Source organism: Pipistrellus hanaki (assembly GCF_964339955.1).
Source record: "Pipistrellus hanaki genome assembly, chromosome: 13".
Taxonomy (NCBI): Eukaryota; Metazoa; Chordata; class Mammalia; order Chiroptera; family Vespertilionidae; genus Pipistrellus; species Pipistrellus hanaki.
The window spans coordinates 21,241,551-21,261,286 of NC_140515.1; positions in this window are offsets into that span (position 1 = coordinate 21,241,551).

Consider the following 19,736-nt stretch of genomic DNA (forward strand, 5'->3'; position numbering starts at 1 on the left):
TTTTATTGGTTTTTAAGAACAGGGTTATTTTGTGCTAATAATGGGCATACATTAGGCTTTAGATAATTGCTTTATGTAAGTTAGAGTTTTGGCTTTCAGCTAAATAAACACTCTATGTGTTCACAGGTGTATTGTCCTCAAGGGCACTTGCTTTTAAGGGTGGCAGCTGTTGCCAAGGTGTTGCTGATACAGTTCTGCATATAATTTATTGGAAACAGGTGCTGGCTCATGATGAAGATAGACAGGAAACTAAAGCAGACAACATGTTTAACCACCATTAAAAAAGTTCAGGCTCAGAGAGACAATGTGTCTGAGATGTTTGAGGGATGTTGCCAGCATCCCAGCGCAAGTTTAAAAGCTCCTGCAGATCAGCATAAGGAAGAAATTGTACATGAATTTCAAGCAGCCCAGCCTAATGAGTGCCTGATGCTATGCTGCCAGATTTAATTGATTGCATAAAAAAATTTCTAGTTTGTGTAAGGCTAGCAAAAAATTATAAAAGACTTTCCTAAGCTAATTGTTAAAAATTACTTTCAAATGAGGTAATAACTGTTCGTGTTCAATGATCTGGACAGTGGATTAGGCTCATAATGTGTTTTCTTTATGCGCGGAGTTGTTTGCTTTGGATTCTGTCTGTGGACCCTTCCGTGCCCGGAAGAGCCCAGGATGGGTGTCCACTGGGCACGGGTGCAGGTGAGGGCAGTGAGGCAGGAGACAGCATCTAGAAACAGGAGGACCGGATGCTCACCCTCTCCCTGTGGATGCTACTCTACTATGGAGCCGGTCGGCAGGCTTGGGAATCACTATCATGTTCAGCATCTTCTGGCCCCAGTAGGAATGGAAATGGCCTAGAGCCTGGGCACTCCAGGAGTGAGCCCTCAGGACCAGGTTTGCCCCGGTAAGAATGAGGAGACATATCAGCTCATGACAGCTAGACATTCCCTGGTGAAGAGGCGTTTGTGTATTTTCCCAACTAATCTCCAGTCTAATCAGTGCACCACATAATACACATGTGCAATAAATATGCATACTAAATACGGCTGAAAAAGAAGTCGTTAAAGAGTGCGTGCACAGTTTTTCAACCTCAAAAACCTAAATATCTTGGCCATTTACATGTTTCAAAAATACCCACAGGCATTAGACCACATTACGGACTAATGACCTGCCAAATTTCATTTTTGGGGAAAAAAAAAATCTATGTTTGAGTTACACACATGAGGGTAAAAAAAGCAACTGAAACAACAAAATTTGGTTAAAAAACATTTTTTGACCCCCAGGATTAGACCGCGTATGCCAGAAATGTGGACAAAACTCTATACCAACACCAGCAGGCATGCACAGTCTCATATCTGCTTTATGTGAGAAAAAAAAATCATTGACAATTTAATGCTTACATTAATTTGAAAGAATTTTATGCAGTAGGTAGAAACTTTCACATTACCATTCCTAATCTCTACCAGCCGTCTTGTTCCCTTCGCAGGAGGAAAGTGACTGACAGGCCAAAAAAAACGAATCTGCTGAAGGGCCCAGGCAGCTGCTATATCACCCTTCCAGCAGCCCATCCCAGCCCCAAATGCAGGAATTCGCTTTGCATGCCTCTCGGAGCCTTCAACGGAGGTTTAGCATAGGAAAGCAAATAGCTGGTGTAAAAATAAACCTTTTATTAAAAAAAAAAACAACCTCTATAAGGCCCCTTTATTTAGTGGGAGAGTCACTCAAATAAATACACCGTTAACAAACTTATATAATGAATAATAATATATACTGTAGCAAGTGATGAAATGGAATCCCACAAAACAAGTGCTGAAACCTGATGATTGATTATCAAACCTATAGGATAAATAAACCTCCTCCAATTGATAGCTACACTTGGGGATGAGTTTCTATAGAAATGCCACATAAGAAAAAGCACCAGTCACAGAGGACCAGGGCGAGTCAAATTCTGGAGTTAGCAGGATTGGGCTTAAAGACAGCACCCTTTCAAGTGTAGTTATGAGCTTGGAGGTCTTACTGAGATGCATTGGTCCCACTGATGGACAAATAGGCTTTCTTCCTCTGAGCTAATGAATTATCCGGGCCATTTGGGACCCAACTGACTAAGTATCAGAAGCTATTTGTAATTTATTAAAAGGGAAATTGAGAACCAACCTGGTTTCCTTGCACATGCCTCTTGCCAACAACCCAAATGAAGCACCCATTCATAGGTTTTTATTCTCTAGCTTTGCATCCTATTCTTCTCTCTGAGCCAATGTGGATATCCCGGTCAAAAGCTTCTTAGTGATTTTGGAAGGAAGCTGGCTTTGTAACCAGCCATGCTCTGATGTGTAGGTTGCAGAGTTATGGGTAATAACAACTAATGTGAAATCCCAGATGGCCAGCAGCACACCTACAGCGATCCCTCCCCATCACGTAGCAGAGTCTTCATTTTGAAGCAGTGGAATCCATGTCTCCCCAAGGGTCCCATGACTGCCACTTTGTGTCTGTGCTTAATTTATCCCTTATTTTGAAATAGAGAAGCTTGCAATGAAACAACTATACATGTTAGACTAATTCTATGGGCATCAAGGACAATAAACCTTGTACATCTGTTAGTCCATCTGACCATCCATCCATCCATCCATCCTAATTGTGTCCTATCTGCCTGGTTTCATGGTACATTCCTAAATCTATTCTCTTCCAGGTACTGTATTGAGTATGTCTTTTTATTTTGATCCATTGGTATTGTGGGCCCTTTGTTGACACTGAAAGGGACTTCCCTCCAAGGGTTAACTAATTCCTAGATATAGCAAACAAATCACCAGGAAGCATGCCTGTAATGACCCAGAGCCCACCAACATATTCAAACTAGCCAATCCGAAGCCTGTTTAACCTGCTTATCCTGTTTTGTCTCTTTCTTCCCAAGAGAACATCCATTATGTTTATTTCCCCTCACTCCCTCTGCCTCCTGGTGATTCCCTGTGGGATCCTGCATGGTATAGCCTGTCCCCTTTTTGGGAACTTCTGGGGTAATAAACTATCTTCTCAATGACAGGTATCTCCTGATCTGTTGGTCTCGTCATACCTAAATATTAATCAAACCTACATTTTTCAAGCATTTGAAATAAGTATACCTTTATTTATAGCCACAAAGCAGTTCTGATAGAATGGAAGTAGCCCTAAGATTGGAGGTCAGGAAACCTGGTCCTGGCTGCACCATATGTGTAACTGAGTAGCTCTGGCTAAGCCATTGACCTTCCTAAGGTTCCATTTCCATATCCATCAACATGAACAGTTCCCATTTTGCTGGATTTTTGTAGAGCCCACATAATGGGGCTTGCATAAATGAAAGTACAAGCATGTATTAGGAACAGAATCGAATCTGCTATCATTCCCTTAAGTATCTTGCTGTTCCTTGTTCAATTTTTATAAACCCCACCTTAGGATACTCTTCCTGTGTATGATGTCCATTTTGATAGTGGGCGCCACTAGGAGGCCTGTTTTCATGCCCTGCATGAGTGATAGAGTGGAGGATAGTGGTTGAGAGCACAGGAAATGGGGCCAGATTTCTTGGGGTTACTGCACCACTTATTGACTGGGTGGTCATGGAAAGTTACTAGTCCTTTCTGTCCCTTGGATTTCTGGTGTGTAAAACAGGGATACTTTCCTTCTTCATAGGATTGTTTTAAAGAGAACATGAGTAACACAAAAAAAATAGGGATGTTCTGTGAATGTGAGCAAGGAGGAGGAATAGGAGCAGGTAAGGGTAATAACAGTATTACGGGTTGAAGTACTAGCAGACTGCTCATGGCTATACATCTTCAGGCACCATCTTAATACCCTCATCCTCCTGCCAAGATGTCATTTGTCTGGTCAGTTGCCTTCTAGAGAATAGGGTTGTTGGCTTAACAGGCTACTTTTGACCTAGACATGGCATACCTATTAGCTAAATTTCAAACAAGAACTCACATATTACTGTTAGGAATAAATCTTTTAAACTAGTACAAAGTCCTACAGGTTTATAAAATGACCAGACTAGAACTCCTGAAGGGGACGTCAACAGCCTGATATTTAAGCTGATTTCCACTAAAGCCACCTTGGGCCACCAGACTTGAGGGTCTTTCCATCCAATCACAGATATGCAATCTCTATGAGAGCTGGTCTTCTTCTTGCTTGCCCACTGCAAACCCTTCCCATCCCCAAGAAACTTTCTCCTGGTGGATATTTTTAAAGAACACTGGGCAAAAATGATACACAGTTCTCATAAATTTTGGGCTAATAACCAACAAATAAATGATTGAAATGTGTAAACGCTGCTGCAGCAGAAGTGCATGAATTCAGAACCAATCAGACCCTGCATTTGACTTTCAGTTGTGATATTGGTGCATGACATTTGCTTCTCTGAGCCTTGTTGACTCATCAATAGAATGAGAGTGAAAAATTGAGCTCACAAGGTTAGAAAGCCTGGCCATGTGACCGTTAATACAGAGCACTGCACTGATTCATTTTAGCCCAAGCAACAACCTTACAAGGTGGTTATTATGATTATCACGGCTTATAGATGAAGGCCCTGAGGCACAGAGAGGGAAGGTGATAGTTGAAGAAGATTTGAACCCAGGAGGCCTGGTCTGGACCCTATATCCTTAACTACTCGAATATGTGGTCTCCCAGGAATATCTCCCCTGAGTGGCCAAAGCACATTGTTCTTGATTTCAGGTTGTTTGGGGGCCTCTGGGACAAGCAATGTCAAGACCTCTCCCATCTCATTCCATCGTTTCTCTCTCACGGCTCCACTGCCCACCCACCCTCACTGCCAAGCCCCTTCTGTCACCAGCTCATATCTCTGAGAATGCAACACTCCCTGTGCTTCCAAATCCAGGCTTCTGGAGCTGGTGGAAATGGGGGAGTTTGAAAGGCTGGGCTGCTTGGAGAAGGGGCCCAGGGAAACTTGGAAGCAAGGCCGGAATGAGTCAATCAGTCAGCAAGTATTTATTTAGCGCTAGGCAGCTTGGGGGATACAGGGAAATTATAAGACGCCATCCGGTCCCTGGCTGGATTTCTGGCTGGGTTCCCCGCATAAGAACCAGAGCCGGAGCTGAGGCCTGCCCAGCCCGTGGAAGGCTGCCATGGCCTGGGAGACCCGCTGCCCATGGAGCAGCAGTGGGTGGTGGATGACAAGAGGAGCTGGGAACCGACCAGCCCAGACCCTGTCCCTGCAAGGCTGCACACCATGAGCAAGTCAAGTCACTGCTCTAGCCCGCAGTTTCCACAAATGTAAAATGGGAATACTGCCAGTCCTTTGCCGTCTGGGTGTGGCAAAGTATTGATAAGCTGGTGCCTGTGAAGTGGTTAGTGCAGGCCGGCTACCTATTATGCTCAACAAGTGTGGGTTCTTATTAGCAGGCATTGATTGCACGAGGCAGTAAAGGAGGCATGCCTGGAAGCTCTCTGTGCCCTGCCTAATAGCCGCATAGCCTTCCTATACTGCATTTGCTGCTGTGACAGCCACTCAACCCCAGTGTCCCTGAGAGCGCGTCTCTCACATTCGGCCCTGGGGCTCCTCTGACAAGGTTGAGCTGGTGGCAGAGCTCCTGCAAGCCCCTTTGTGGCTCTGGGAGTGGGAAAGAGATCTTTGGGAACCCTTGAACAGCATGGGGCAGAGCTGGTGGAGAAATACTCTCCCCTTCTAGACAGTTCTGAGGTAATTCTACATGATTCCTACAGAGGTGTGGCTGGAGGAGACTAAGCCCCACTGGGAGGCCAGCTGAGCACACCCTCATGTCTGCTTCCTCTCCATCCCTGGTGCACTCTCTCCACACCCCCTGGCTCCAGGGACCACTCTCAGGAATGAACCACCTGCCCTGAGTCTGTGCTGTGGGGGGAAAGTGGAGGGAAGTGGGGTGCACAGCATGATGGAGCATAATGGCCAAGCATTGGGTCAGACTTGGGGTGGAACCCTGGCTCTCCTGGCACTGTGGTGTGAAGGACACCAAGAGTCTCTGATCCTGTTTCACCATTAGTGAATTTGGGAAATGTCTGGTACTGGTCTTGGGCCATTTTGTTTTGAAGATTGGTGGAAATATTGCACAGAAAGTGCCTACCCTATGCCGTGTGGAGTTGGGCTCTCCAGATGCAAAGCCTGAGACCAGGATTTGGGGAAAGTGGCTTATTGAGAGGCAATTTCCAGAAAGTAGGAGTGGGAGGGGAGGGAAGATAAGGAAGGATATCAAGCCAAGTTAACACCAAGAGTCCCTAGGGGAACCTGTGGAGACATATGAACACTCCTCGGAGAGAGGTAGCATCTTAGTGAGACCAGGCCCAGTAGGCTGAGGGCAGCGGCTGAAAAAGAGACTCAGGTGCAAGCTGTTGGGCATGCGCCCACATGAGAAGCTGTGTGCAAGAAAGTGATAAAGGGAGGAAATTATAATGGATCCAAGGAAATATGGTGGGCACTGACATATCAGCCATAGTATACTGGTGATGGTATTGTAATTATACTTTCCTAAAGCTTTCTGCAATAATAGAAAAGCCAGGCTTTGAGCACAGAAAGCACCAGTTTCCCCAACTCCACGGGGCCTTTCCTTCCTGGACTTCATCTTCACTAAAGTTCACACAGGGATAGCCATTCCTCTGAAGTACCAGCCTCCTGCCATCTGTCAACAGCAGCTCAAGGATTTCTAAATTCTCCCAAGGGTCATTCCGAGGGCATCCTAGAGATGCTCTGAGGATTGAAACAGTACTGCTCTCCCTCTCTGTCTTTGAAGTGTTACACATTCAATATTCTCTCCATGTCTCTGATGGAGACTGGACCAGTTTGGGGGTGAAGGTAGCAAGAGGTTCTGTGGGAGAGACCAGTTAGGAGTTAACAGGTGGTTGGAGTATTCCTGGTGGAGATGATGGTGGTCTTAACACAGCAGAGATGGGAGGAAGAGATTCAAGTGGCTGGATTTGAAAGTTATTTATCACTGGGTTGAATATGAGGAGGTGAAACAGACAGGAGGCATTGGGAAGGCTGCCTGGCCATGTTTCCAACTTGGGCAAATGGATGGATGGTGGTGACATTCACTGGGATGGAAACTAGAGGAGAAGCATTTTCGGTGGTGAAAGACAAGACCTGTCTGCGGTCCTTTTATTTCAAATGTATGAGGGACACATCAATAAAACTGTTGTAGGCAGATGGCTGGGTGGGTCTGCAGATCTGGGAAGGCAACTTGGTGAAGCTACCAATTGGAGTTTTATCAAAAAGAGGCTGAGCTAGAACCTACCATCATGGAGGAGCAAGCCTGGGTGTTGCCTGCCCACTGTGGGACTCGGTGGTTGAGCACATCCATGAGACACCATTTATTTGCCTCTCTGCTGTGGAGAGCATGCACTTGCTCTCACATTGCTCTTTCCGATGTCCTTCTATCATCGTAATGCCCCTGATAACAGAGTATTTAAAGCATATGGTTGATAAGGGGTCACTTTGGGACAGTGTACTCAGGCAGAGGGAACTGCTGCTCTTCCTACTCCCCAACGTCTCCCACCCAATCTTTTCCCCTTCTTGGATCTCTCTGACAGAAAACTCAGATTCTTTTTCTCTCCAACACTTTCACATGAGCAGTGAATTCCTTCAAATTTCCTAGGTTCTCCTTCATTTTAACACCTGGTTGACTACTTTTGGTACTCTCATCGAGATCTAATACTTTTCTTAATATCATTGATCTCTGCTCATAATTATACTCTTTTTCATCTCATTATCTGGCCAACTTACCCACTGCATTTGAAGCTCTGTGTTTTTTTTGTTTGTTTGTTTGTTTTACCGTCCTATTCTTAGAGCCTTCCATGGTACTTTCTGACAAAGTAGAAATTCACTCAATACCTATTGAATGAACGAGTCCCCTTCTGGTTTCTTTCCTCTTGATAGCTTGGGTCCCAAACTGAGAATAAGGGCTCTCAACAACATAAACTATTCCACTTGTTTTCTAGTTAAAATTATATCAAAAGCACCGATGGCTTCTCTCACCCGTTTCTCTAGCGTTCTTGGTTCCCAGGTGTTCCAAGTTCCTGTTGGGCAGGTCTGCCTCCCCTCAGGGAGCCCGATGAGCCTGTAGGGTTTCTCAGTAGCTTCAGACATGGCTATCAAAGCCAATCCACTCCTCAGCTGTCAGAACCCGAGGAAGCTTTAATTACAGAAAACATGGACATCACGAAGACATCTAAAGCCTTTCATAACTGTAGACCCCATCTGGAAAATTTCAAAAAGGTTGGCCCCTTGGTGTATTCCACATTACATAACCCATGCCCAACACCCCTTCATATTCCCAGACACTCTACAAAAAATAAGATAAATGTTCAGGGCATTTTTATCCCAAAGTATCTGGAGTCCTTAAGGAAAAGCTTCTCTCAGTGTTCATGTTTATGCCCAAATTCAACATGCAAACCTTTTCCTTTGCTTTCCTCTTTGAACGCTCATGTGGGAATAGGATCTTAGGCTGTCTGAAGATTACTTTGGTCCTTGGCCTGCCCCAAGTCAGGTGGTAATCACCACTTTAAAACATTGAGATCAGTGCGGTAAAAGAGATTTATTAATATTAATTTATTTTATAGCAGGTTATAATGTGAGTTGGAGAACAAACAGAGTATGGTTTTATTCCAATGCTTTACTTGCAGACAAGAATGGGGTTGCGTGTTGTGGAAAATATTAGTTGGAGATGCTTGTTTGAAAACCAATTTGTTTAGAAGGCTTTGGATATAGCTTGCCAGACACCCTGCATTTCTGGATAGTCTGTTCTGGGGAGTAAGGATTGTTAGTTTTATCACTGTTATGTTTTTCATAATCGGCAGCGTTATCTAAAGAGTTTTTTAAAAAATGTATTCTTAAAATGCAAACTCAAAACACTAAAGTAGCTGGTGTTAAGAAAGTGAGATCTTCTCAAACTTTCCAGAGAGAGAGAGAGCTGTGGTTTGAAAGACTGAGTTGCTGGCTGGTCACTTCTCCACAAGCACAACGAAGTCTCCTTCTCACCCCTCCCCTGAAACAGTGCTTTCAGAAGTCCCTGGAGTGTCAAATTCAATGGCCCCTCCTCAACATCCTTGCAGTATTGAACATCCTTGTCCCATTCATTCAAACAACTTCCTTAGCATCTGAAAGGCTGTAAAACCATAATTAAGGGGACAAACTATGAATTTGGCCACCCTATCAGGGCTCAAACCCCATGCTACCCTTTCCCAGCTGTGTGACTTTTAGACAAGTTAATTAACCTCAGTGTCCTCATCTGTAGAGTAGAGATAACAATACTATCTACTCAAAAAGAGCGAACAACGCAATATATATAAAGTACTTGGAACAGTGCCTGATACATGGTAACTGCTTTACACTCACATTGAATTAATAACATTACAGCATCAAGTGTGAAGGTGACGCCTGTCTGATAAGTTTTCAATGGTGTATTTTTTTAAGGGAAAATCTTCCACTCTGATACCAGAGCCATCAATTTATTTCTTTAGAGTTTATGCTTTGAGTCTTGATTAAGCAATCTTCTATCCTGGATCATGAAGATAATTGTCTACATTTTCTCTATTAATTTTAAACCTTTAATTTTCACATTTAGTTCTTATTCCATATAAGGTTTATTTTTATTTGGTTTGAGGTAGCATTTTAATTTTAATTTTCCCATAGAGTGAGGCTATTTACCAAATAATCAGTCCTTTCTCCCACTGATTTTTTTAAGTCTAGTTGACATACAATATATTAGTTTCAGGTGTACACATAGTCATTCAACATTTATATTCCTTATGATGTGATCACCACAATAAGTCTGGTAACCATCTGTCACCATATAAAATTATTATGATAATATTGACTATTTTCCCTATGATGTACATTATATCACTGTGACTTTTTTCTTTTTATTAAGTGGAGGTTTATACCTCATATTCCCCTTTACCTTTTGCACCCATCCTCTCACCACCATCCCCTCTGGCAACCATCAGTTTGTTCTCTGTATCCATGAGTCTGTTTCTGTTTTCTTTTATTTATTCATTTGTTTTTTTTTTATTTTTAGATCCCACATATAAATGAAATCATATGGTATCTGTCTCTGTCTGACTTATTTTACTTAGAGTATCTTCTGGGTTCATCCATGTAATTAATTCCAAAAGATATATGCAGTCCCTATCTTCATTGCAGCATCCTATATAATAAAAGCCTAATATGATAAGTGTCCAACTGTTGATTTGACCATTCAACAGGTCACTATGATGCACACTGACCACCAAGGGGCAGAAGCTTCAACTGGTAGGTTAGCTTGTGGCTAGGGTCTGGCCAATCAGGACTGGGCGAGACAGGCTGGACATGCCCTGCATGAATCCATACACTGGGCCTCTAGTTATTTATAATAGCCAAGATATGGAAGTAACCTAGGTGCTCATTGATAGGTAAATAAAATAAAGAAGTGGTATATCTATATGATGGAATACTATTCAGCCATAAATAAAATAAAATCTCCCCAATTGATTTGTGATGCCATCTCTATAACATGCCACGTTCCCAGGGGCACCAGAAGTTGCTGAGACTGTTCTAATCTGTTCCCTTGGTCTCCTGCCCTGCTCTTACTCTATTGCCATACTCTCCTAAGTATTGTTGCTTCTCAATATGTCTTAATACCTGGCAAGAATAATCCCCTTACCCTATCTTCTAAAATATTTGATGCTATTTGCTATCCATGAACCTTTATGCATCCATATGTAGTTTAGAATAGATTTTTAAAAAAATGCTTAAACATTTTCACTTGATTTTTAATTTTCAACTTAATTCAGGATGTTTTGATTGATATAATTTCAAAGTTTAATTACCCTAAACTTGGGTGGAATATTTATGCAGCTATTCTCACAGGTTGTAGAATAAAATTTAAAAACCTTTCATAAAGATCCTATACAGGTTTTCATTAAACTAGCTAATAGATAATTCAGTTTTAGTAATCATTGTACATTTTCTTACTTTCAAATCACACTTTCTAATAGAAATTTGTTTTGGTATGTGCACACTGTTACTTTTTGTAATTTAATCTTGTTTCTGGCAAACTTGCTCAACTCCCTTACAAATTCTAATGGCTTTTTCTGATTCTTATGGATTTCTATGTAATGGAGATTATATCTTATCTTTTCCAATCCAATTTTTTGTTATTTATTTTTATCATCCTACAGCTTTTGCAAAAATTTGGAATAGCAGTTGTTATATTGGTAAGTTTTGCCTTGTTACTGAAATGATTATAAAATTTCTTCATGAAGATAATTTTCAATGGATTTGGGTAGAATACACTTTATCAGATTATTTCTGGTTTTCTAATTTTTTTCATAAGTGAAAAAAATACTCTTATATTTTTAGTTTTCTAAGAGATATTTTTTTCAGAAATGTTGATTCTTTATCATCTGCTTTCTTTATTTCTATTGTGACCCTGCAGTCTTTTAGTTTATTTTTTAAAGATTAATTATATTGCTAATCTTTCTCATATTGAATTATTCTTGAATCATTTCAATATTATTTTAAGATTTTAAAATATAAATTCAGAAGTTAAGTTGACTTATATTATTATTATTATTATTATTATTATTATTATTATTAGGTCTCAAACTCTTTTCATTTGGGTTAGCCTTATGAAATGAGCTGCCCAGACCGCAGACAGGTCTTGTCTTTCATGACTCATTTTCAACTTCCTAGGACAATATATAAATAATAGAAATTGTGTATTCCTTACCTCACCTGTAAAATCTTCTCTGTCTGTTGTTTATCTTCAGATTACCAACTTTCTTTTTTCTTTGGATTCTTTCTGTTGTTCTTCTTTTTAGCATCTTTAGATGATGGCTTAACTTATTTATTTTTCAATCTTCTTCATTTTCAGAATGCTATAAATAGTACTCTAGAAACTGTTAGCTATATCCAGCAAATGCTGACATGTACTGCTTTCATTTTCATTAAGCTGTAAAATTTTCCTTCTTATATTCCATTTTACCCTAGGTCTACATGGTACATTTATTGTTTTATTTTATTTTTTCCTAGTTTATGGACATGGGTTTTTATTTTCAACTAACTCAATTATATTAATTTTAAATTTTATTACATTGAATTTTAGAGAACATTGGCTGATATTTATTTATATTTATATGTATATTTGTCTCTAATATAGTATTTCTTTTTATTACTGATCTATTTATTCTAGAGAAAAAGTATGTATTGCACGTCTGGGTGCAAATTTTTATATAAATTAGTATATATAACTTCTTAATTATTTTATTGGTGTTTTCTATATTCTAGTTCATTTTTATTGGACTTCATATATCAGTTTCTGTAAACAGTAATTTTAAATTTTTAATCTTTTTTTTTTTTTTTTGCTTTTTTTTCTCATGTCATCTGTTGCTTCATTTATTTTTCTGTTATTATTATTGCTTCTGGATTTATATCCAAATGAAACATCTCTTTTTGTTCTCTATGATTAAAAAAATCTTGCATATATTAAATTTTCTTTTTATTCTTATGTGGCACTTTCCCCCCCCCCCCCCCCGTCCTTTATTTTCTCTGATTCTTTCCCTTTTATCTGAAATGAATCTTTTTGAAATATTGGATATCTAGGTCTTATTATCTTTTTGTTTTTTTGTTTTAATTCAGTTTGAGAGTCTGTCTTTTGATTAGTATATTAAATTTACCTATTTATATTTATTGTATGTTAAATATTTTAAGACATGTTTGCCATTTAACATTATGATTTTCTATTTAAGATGTTTTCCTATTTTTCATTAGACAGTTTCTTATGTTACTATTTTTATTTTTTTACTTGTTAATTCCAAACTTTTTAGGACTCATACTTAATTTTTTAAAACAATGCTTGATGCTTCTAAATATCTACATATTCTCCCCCTACAAGTAGTCCCATGTCATCCATGTTGGTCTCTCTCAGTGCCTATTTTATATCACTTCTGTAGAAAAATGCCATTGAAGAATTTTATTAATTTTGAAAATATAAGGTACAGTGTTTTCTTTTAAATTCATCTAAGTCCACAGGAGAAAATATATTTTCTTTAACCTACCTTTATAGATTAATCACAAATTATATCTGGTGAATAAAATTTGTTATGAGAATAAATAAGAAAATTGATGTGAATTCCTCATAACTGCTTCTGGATTCCAGGAACTGTTTTTATAACTGCTTATTAGTATCAAGCAATTTGTATGATATTTAAAAGCATATAATGACAGTTTCAAAGGTCCCATAGACAACAGAAAATAGAGGTATTTCTAACCCGATTATTTTCTTGGGTTCTACAAATTATATGTAAAACTGAGTATATGCATATGTGTTATGCTTTGGGTATACATGCACATGTTTAAAGAGTATGGCTTTTATAGTATTCTCTATGGGTTTCATAACCCAAAGAAAAATTTTAGTTTAACCCACTCATTCTCACTTTAAAAATCCCACGCTGAGAACAATAAAAGAGAAAGTGATTTGCTTCAGATGTCACACTGAACTGAAAGAGTTTAGAAGTGTTCGTCGCTAGATGTTTAGTTCAGGAGCAGAGTCACTGTCTGGCCATTTCAAAGTTGAATCTGAATAATCTAGCATAGAGTTGGCAGAAAGTAGACACTCAATGCAACTGATTAAATGAAAGAATATTTGAGAAAAAGAGTAGGAGCAGAATTAGGATGTGGCTGAGCTACTTATATCCCAGCATACAATTTATATCTGAGCACTGAAAACTGACCTTTTTTATTTGGCATCAGTAGATGCTAATATGGAGATTACAAAGATGCTAACATTATTTGACACATATTTTAAAGCAGCCATGTTAAAATGGTTCAAATAGCAATTACAAACATTCTTGAAACACGTTTTAAGGACAAAGTATCAGAAAAGAAATAAAGGTATAAAGAAGAACTGAAAAAAATATAATACAATAACTGAAATTTAAAAAACAAAAGACAAATAAAAACAAAAAAAACAAACAACAACAAAAAAATCAATTCTAAATGGGTGGACTCAATATACTGGAATGGAGAATAGAAGAAAGAATCAGCAAATTTGAGGACCGAAGAATAGAAATATACAATCTGGGAAATAGAGATAAAATAGACTTAAAACAAATAAACAGACTGTTGGGGACCTGTGGAACTATAATATAAGATCTAACATTTGTGACATAAAGTCCCAGATGGAGAAGAGAAGAGAGAGTACTAAAAAGTATTCAAAGAAATAGCAAGTGATAAGTTCCCAGATTTGACAGAAGACATAAGCCTACCGATTAAAAAAACAGAGAGAATACAAAACAGAATAAATGTAAAGAAATTCACAACAAGGCACATCAAACTTCTGAAAAGTAAGATAAAGAAGAAATTGTGAATGCAACAAGAAAGGAACAACACCTTACCTATAGGAGGAAAATGATTCATATGACGTAAATTTCTCATCAGAAACAATGGAGGATATAAGGAAATGGCACAACATTATTCGAGTGCTAAGAGAAAAGAATTTTCAACATGGAGTTCTATATCCAACAAAAATACTCTCCCATGAAAGGGAAATTGTGACATTTTTATATGCAGGACAGACAAAAGAATTTATTACCAGAAGTTCTACCCTAAAAATGATTAAAGGAAATTCTCTAAACAGAAAGGAAATGGTCAAAGAAGAATCTTAGAATAACAAGAAAGAAAAAACAAACACCACACTACAGAATAAGTAAAAATGTGGATGAATACAATTCATTTTTCTTCTCCACTTGGATTTATGAATAATGCTTGTCAGTAGAAGCAAAAGTTTTAATACTATCTAATATGGTTCTAAATGTAAATATTAGAAATACTTAAAACAATTATGAACACTGGAAGTAAAAAGTATTAAGGCTTCTACATTTTACTAATACTGGTAAAATGGCAGCATCCACAGATTGTGATAATATACATATGTACACACACACACACACACACACACACACACACATAGTGGCCCAGTGCAAGGATTTGTGCACATTAAAAGGAAATATTTTAATACTGCTGTTTGCCCTTTCTCTGTAATAGAAGTGTCAGAGCTGCCACTGGTCACCATTGGCAGGGCGATTGGGCCCCGGCTTGCACCTGCCTTGGCCTGGCACTGCCCCCTCATCTGCTCAACCATCCCACTGAGGTCTCGCTCTCATTGGGGCCCATTAGGGCCAGCAATGCCTCCACTGCTACCCACTGCCAAGCACTGTGTTACTGAAGCCCACCATGGTCTGCACCGCCCCCTGGTGGTCAACACAAATCATAGCAAGCGGTGGAACTCCTGGCTAAGGGGACAATTTGCATATTAGGCTTTTATTATATAGGATGTTTAAAATTTTTGAGAAGTTACTAAAATACTATACAAAAAATGTACTAAAAAACACTATAGATAAACCAAAGTGAGATTCTAAAATAAAGTTCAAGTAATCAATTAGCAGTCATTCCATCCTCAATAGAGATGAAATACAAAAAAATAGAGAAAAAATACTAGTTTAACCAGGGGAATGAAAGACCAGTAAAATTATGAAAAAGTGCAAAAAATAGTAATGGTTCATTTAAAAACTGTGGCTTGGTGAAATATTGCTGTCTGAGACTCAGCATCAGAGTGGAGAACAGTCAGGAACATGTACACAGAACAGCTGTGACTGCGAGAAGTGGGCTGCATAAAGCATGCTGTGTCTTCCTTGGCCGCCTCACCTGCCTGCCTCTTGAAGTTGGCCTTGTCATAGAGCCATGGACTTCATCCCACTTCTTGATTGTTTCAAACTCGTTTTATTGTAGCTATGAGACTCATTTCATGCAAGGTTTTTATTGAAATTTTGCTCCTAGTTAACTGGCCATTTATGGGTCACTGGCATCCTTGAGTTTCCTGCCTTTACATATATGATCACACAGCTCCTCTGGCATGAGAACAAGTGGCTGTGAGATCTGGTGGGCAGATTTCCTCAGCCACAGCATGACATTTTGGGTCCGTGCAAGTAAAAGTTAGCTTTGAAGTGCTAGGAAAATCAGTACAAGAGTTTTCATTTTTTCACATTATTAACATTTTCTTCATATCAGTGAAATAGGTTCTCTAAAGCACCTACCTTTGACCCTAGTCCATTAATAAATATTTCATTACTTACATTGGCCTAAAATGGAATATTTAATTAATATTTATCACATACTAATATATAATTTAAATTACATTATTATTGACTCAGTATCTATATGTTCATATAAAGCCAAACTGAGATAAAATATATGATGTACCTTGACCTTGTTATCAGGGTAATTTGTCTTTATTGTTAGAAAACAATATGTCACATGGCATATGTAAGAGCGGGAAGGAGAAAACAGGCTGATTTATGTGCTTTTGAACAAATCATACCCACATCTTTTCTTGAAGGTCCCTTGACCTCTGCAAACCCATATGTTATCTGTCACCTATCTTCCCAGCATATGGTCACTGGCTGTGGGCAGGGTCTTCACTTGGGGTTGGTGTTGATTAATGAAGAGTTGACTGCGGTTCCATGTGTGACCTGGCTGAGACTGAGCCCCCTGTCTGCAAGTGTGGAGATGCAGTGGGGGTGTTGGTGGGTGTGGAGAGAAGTGGCCCTCAGTTCAAGCAGTTTTGTCTCTATAGTTGGGGGTGTTAATTCACATTTGACAGAAGGCATTTCCTGGAGGTGTGGATTCACTGAGACAGGATTATTGCTGGATGTTGCTGATTTGGAATTTGCTGAATTGTTTTAGGAAATAAGAAGTGAGTATGAGGCCCAGGTAGCTGGGGACAGGCTGCTCTCCACACTGCCTCGGGACCCAGCGCCATGAAGTAATTTCAGGGAGTGATGGCAGAGGGAACATCAGAGACAGTCTCTCTGGCCGGGAGCCTGGTGACTTAGTGAGGAAAACATGGTGGACATATCCATTAATTTTTAGTAGCTCCGATCTTTTCAGAACTTTGTCAGCAATAATGCAATCCTTACAAAAGCCTTGCAGGACAGACATTGTCCCCATTTTACCTAAACGACTGTTGAGACTCAGAGTGTTTCAGTGGTTTGCATGAGGCCATTAACTGGTTAAGTGGTAGGTCTGTCTGTTTTCCAAGGCTGGGCTTCATTTCTTCACAAGCTCTACCCCAGATTTCATTTTGGGGCTTGATTCCTAAGAGCACAGAATCTTGCAAATTGGTGAGCATGCCAGCGTGAATCCCACTGAGAAGCTCCCCTGAAGGCTGGCTCTTGACCCAGGCTGGCCAGTCTTGATAGATCATCCTATAGGATACAGAGAAGCCTGTGTATGGAGTGGGGCAGGGGAGTTTCCTAAGGGCAGTGATACCCTGGTGGGGACAAAGCCACACCTGGCTACCATAGCTTCCTTCCTGAGGAGTGGGGACCTTTAAGTTGGGAGATGGGGTCCAGATGGATGAGAGATCATGCCCAATCACAGGCCTCTGGGGGCTTGCTTGCCTTGCAAATGATTCATTGCAATTATCTCCAGAGTGGGCTCCTGAGGTGGAGGTCATCAACTCCTTGACAGGAACAGATAACAAACTTGTTTATCCTCAGTCCTCACACCTGGGACCAATCTCCATTGACCACTCTTTCCTTCCCCTGAGCTGGAAAACAGTCCTCATTGATGGATAACAGGATTGTCAATTCCAAGGGCACAGGTTCTAATTTGCCTTGTCAGGTCAACCCAAATGGACTTCTTTGTGAAAGAGCTGCTCAGAAAATTAATTTCTTCGAACAATTATAGAACAAGCACCGGCCGCTCACTTCAAAAATGAGAGAAAAGAAGTTAGAGGACAGGGATCTATGTAATTTTTACTCCCCCTACTGCCGGCAGTAAGAGATAGAGATTAGGCTGGGGTGGCATGCAATGTGTATGGCAAACATAGACGTGGCAAAATTCATTTAGCTTGAAATAAACGGTTACCATTTATAATTAAACTTTCAAAGGGTTGTCCGCTGATTGAAAAACATTATCCCCTGCTCTTGTTTCCAGCTGTATTTAGAGCTGATTGGCTAATTTAGGGGCAGTATGCCTTTGATATTTGAGTCCCTAGTTCACTATAACCTGAAACAGACATGCTGGGAAGAGGAAGTTGGGCTGGTGATGTGCTAATTCGTGTTTGCGATTTACCCCCGAGGAACTATAAGAAACCTGCAACTTATTGTACCTTAAGAGCTGAAACTGAAGACAGCCACATCTGGTTTGTTGGATGGCCCCCCTCCCCTTTTAAAAAATAAAGCAGCCAACCAATAATGCTTAGGCTAGGTAGTCTGATTATAATGTTAGGGATGAAAGTTCTGGGACTAAAGTGACCCAGAGAGAGAAGCTGAGGAGATTTGCAAGAGGGGTTGTAAGCATCAGTAAGTAAAGGGAAATTAAAAAAAATTAAAATAAAAATTATATATATATATATATATATATATATATATATATATATATAGTTATGCACCAAGATAAAGCTTTTAAATGCATTCATGTTTTGCAGTTGAAGGGCCAAGTTGGACCTGTTCTTTGACACAGTTTTGGTCTCTCATGGGGCTCCATGGCCCTGAGGGAGAAGCAGATGGTGGGTAGGAAGTAATCAGCTTTATAAGGGCTGTGCTATGATATTCATGGTCCCTTTCTCCATCAAAATATGTTTAAAATTATATTTTTTATTATGTTGGTATATAGACAAACAGAGGCCCAGTGAACAAAATTTGTGCATGGGGGGGGGGGGGGGGGGGGAGGGAAGGGAGGTGTCCCTTAGCCCAGCCTGTACCCTGTCCAATCTGGGATATCCCTCTCACAATCTGGGACTGCTGGCTCCCAACCACTCACCTGCCTGCCAGCCTTATCACCCCCTAATCACTCCCCTGCCAGCCTAATTGACAGTTAACTGCTCCCCTGCCAGCCCCATTGCCCCCAACTGCCTTCCCCTGCTGGCCTAGTTGCCCCCAACTTCCCTTTCTTTCAGGCCTGGTTACCCCCAACTGCCCTACCCTGAGGGCCTGGTTGCTTCTTAACTGCCCTACCATGCAGGCCTGGTCTCCCCCCGCCCCCCAACTGCTCTCCCCTGCAGGCCTGGTCACCCCTAACTGCCCTCCCCTTCAGGCCTGATCGCCCACAACTACTCTCTTCTGCCAGCCATCTTGTGGTGGCCATCTTTGACCACATGGGGGTGGCCATTTTGTGCAAGGGTGTGAGGGTCAATTTGCATATTACCTCTTTATTATATAGGATTATATATGAAAACATTTTAAAAATCATCATGTAATCAGACTGCATAATGTTTTAATGCAGCATTTTTAAAGAACCAAGATTAATGCAAAAATGCACCATGAAAAAAAAAAAAATACCAACATTTTAAATAAAGACAGAATCAGCTGTACATTCAAGCTTCTGGAAGCCCCCAACTGCACACTTGGGATTCTTGGCAAGAGAGGCAGAGCACAAAAGAGGCTGGTGGTGCAGAGGGAGAAGTCTGGAGTGGGTGCCTGGAGATTTGGGTCCTGATCCCTCTTCCCCACTCAGAAGTGCTGGTTGTGGTCCGACCTTTCCCTACCTCATTAACAGGGGTGTTTCTGAGTGGTGATGGAGGGAAATATTCTTACCCCTGGCAAAGCATAAAACTCAGTTGTAGGTGGTCTGCAGATTAATATTTTTACTTTTTATTTTATTGATTTTCATTTATTTTAATGTGTGTTTAGTTTCATGGATATTAGAAAAAATGAAACTACTGCATTAAAAATGTGGTTTCACAGATATT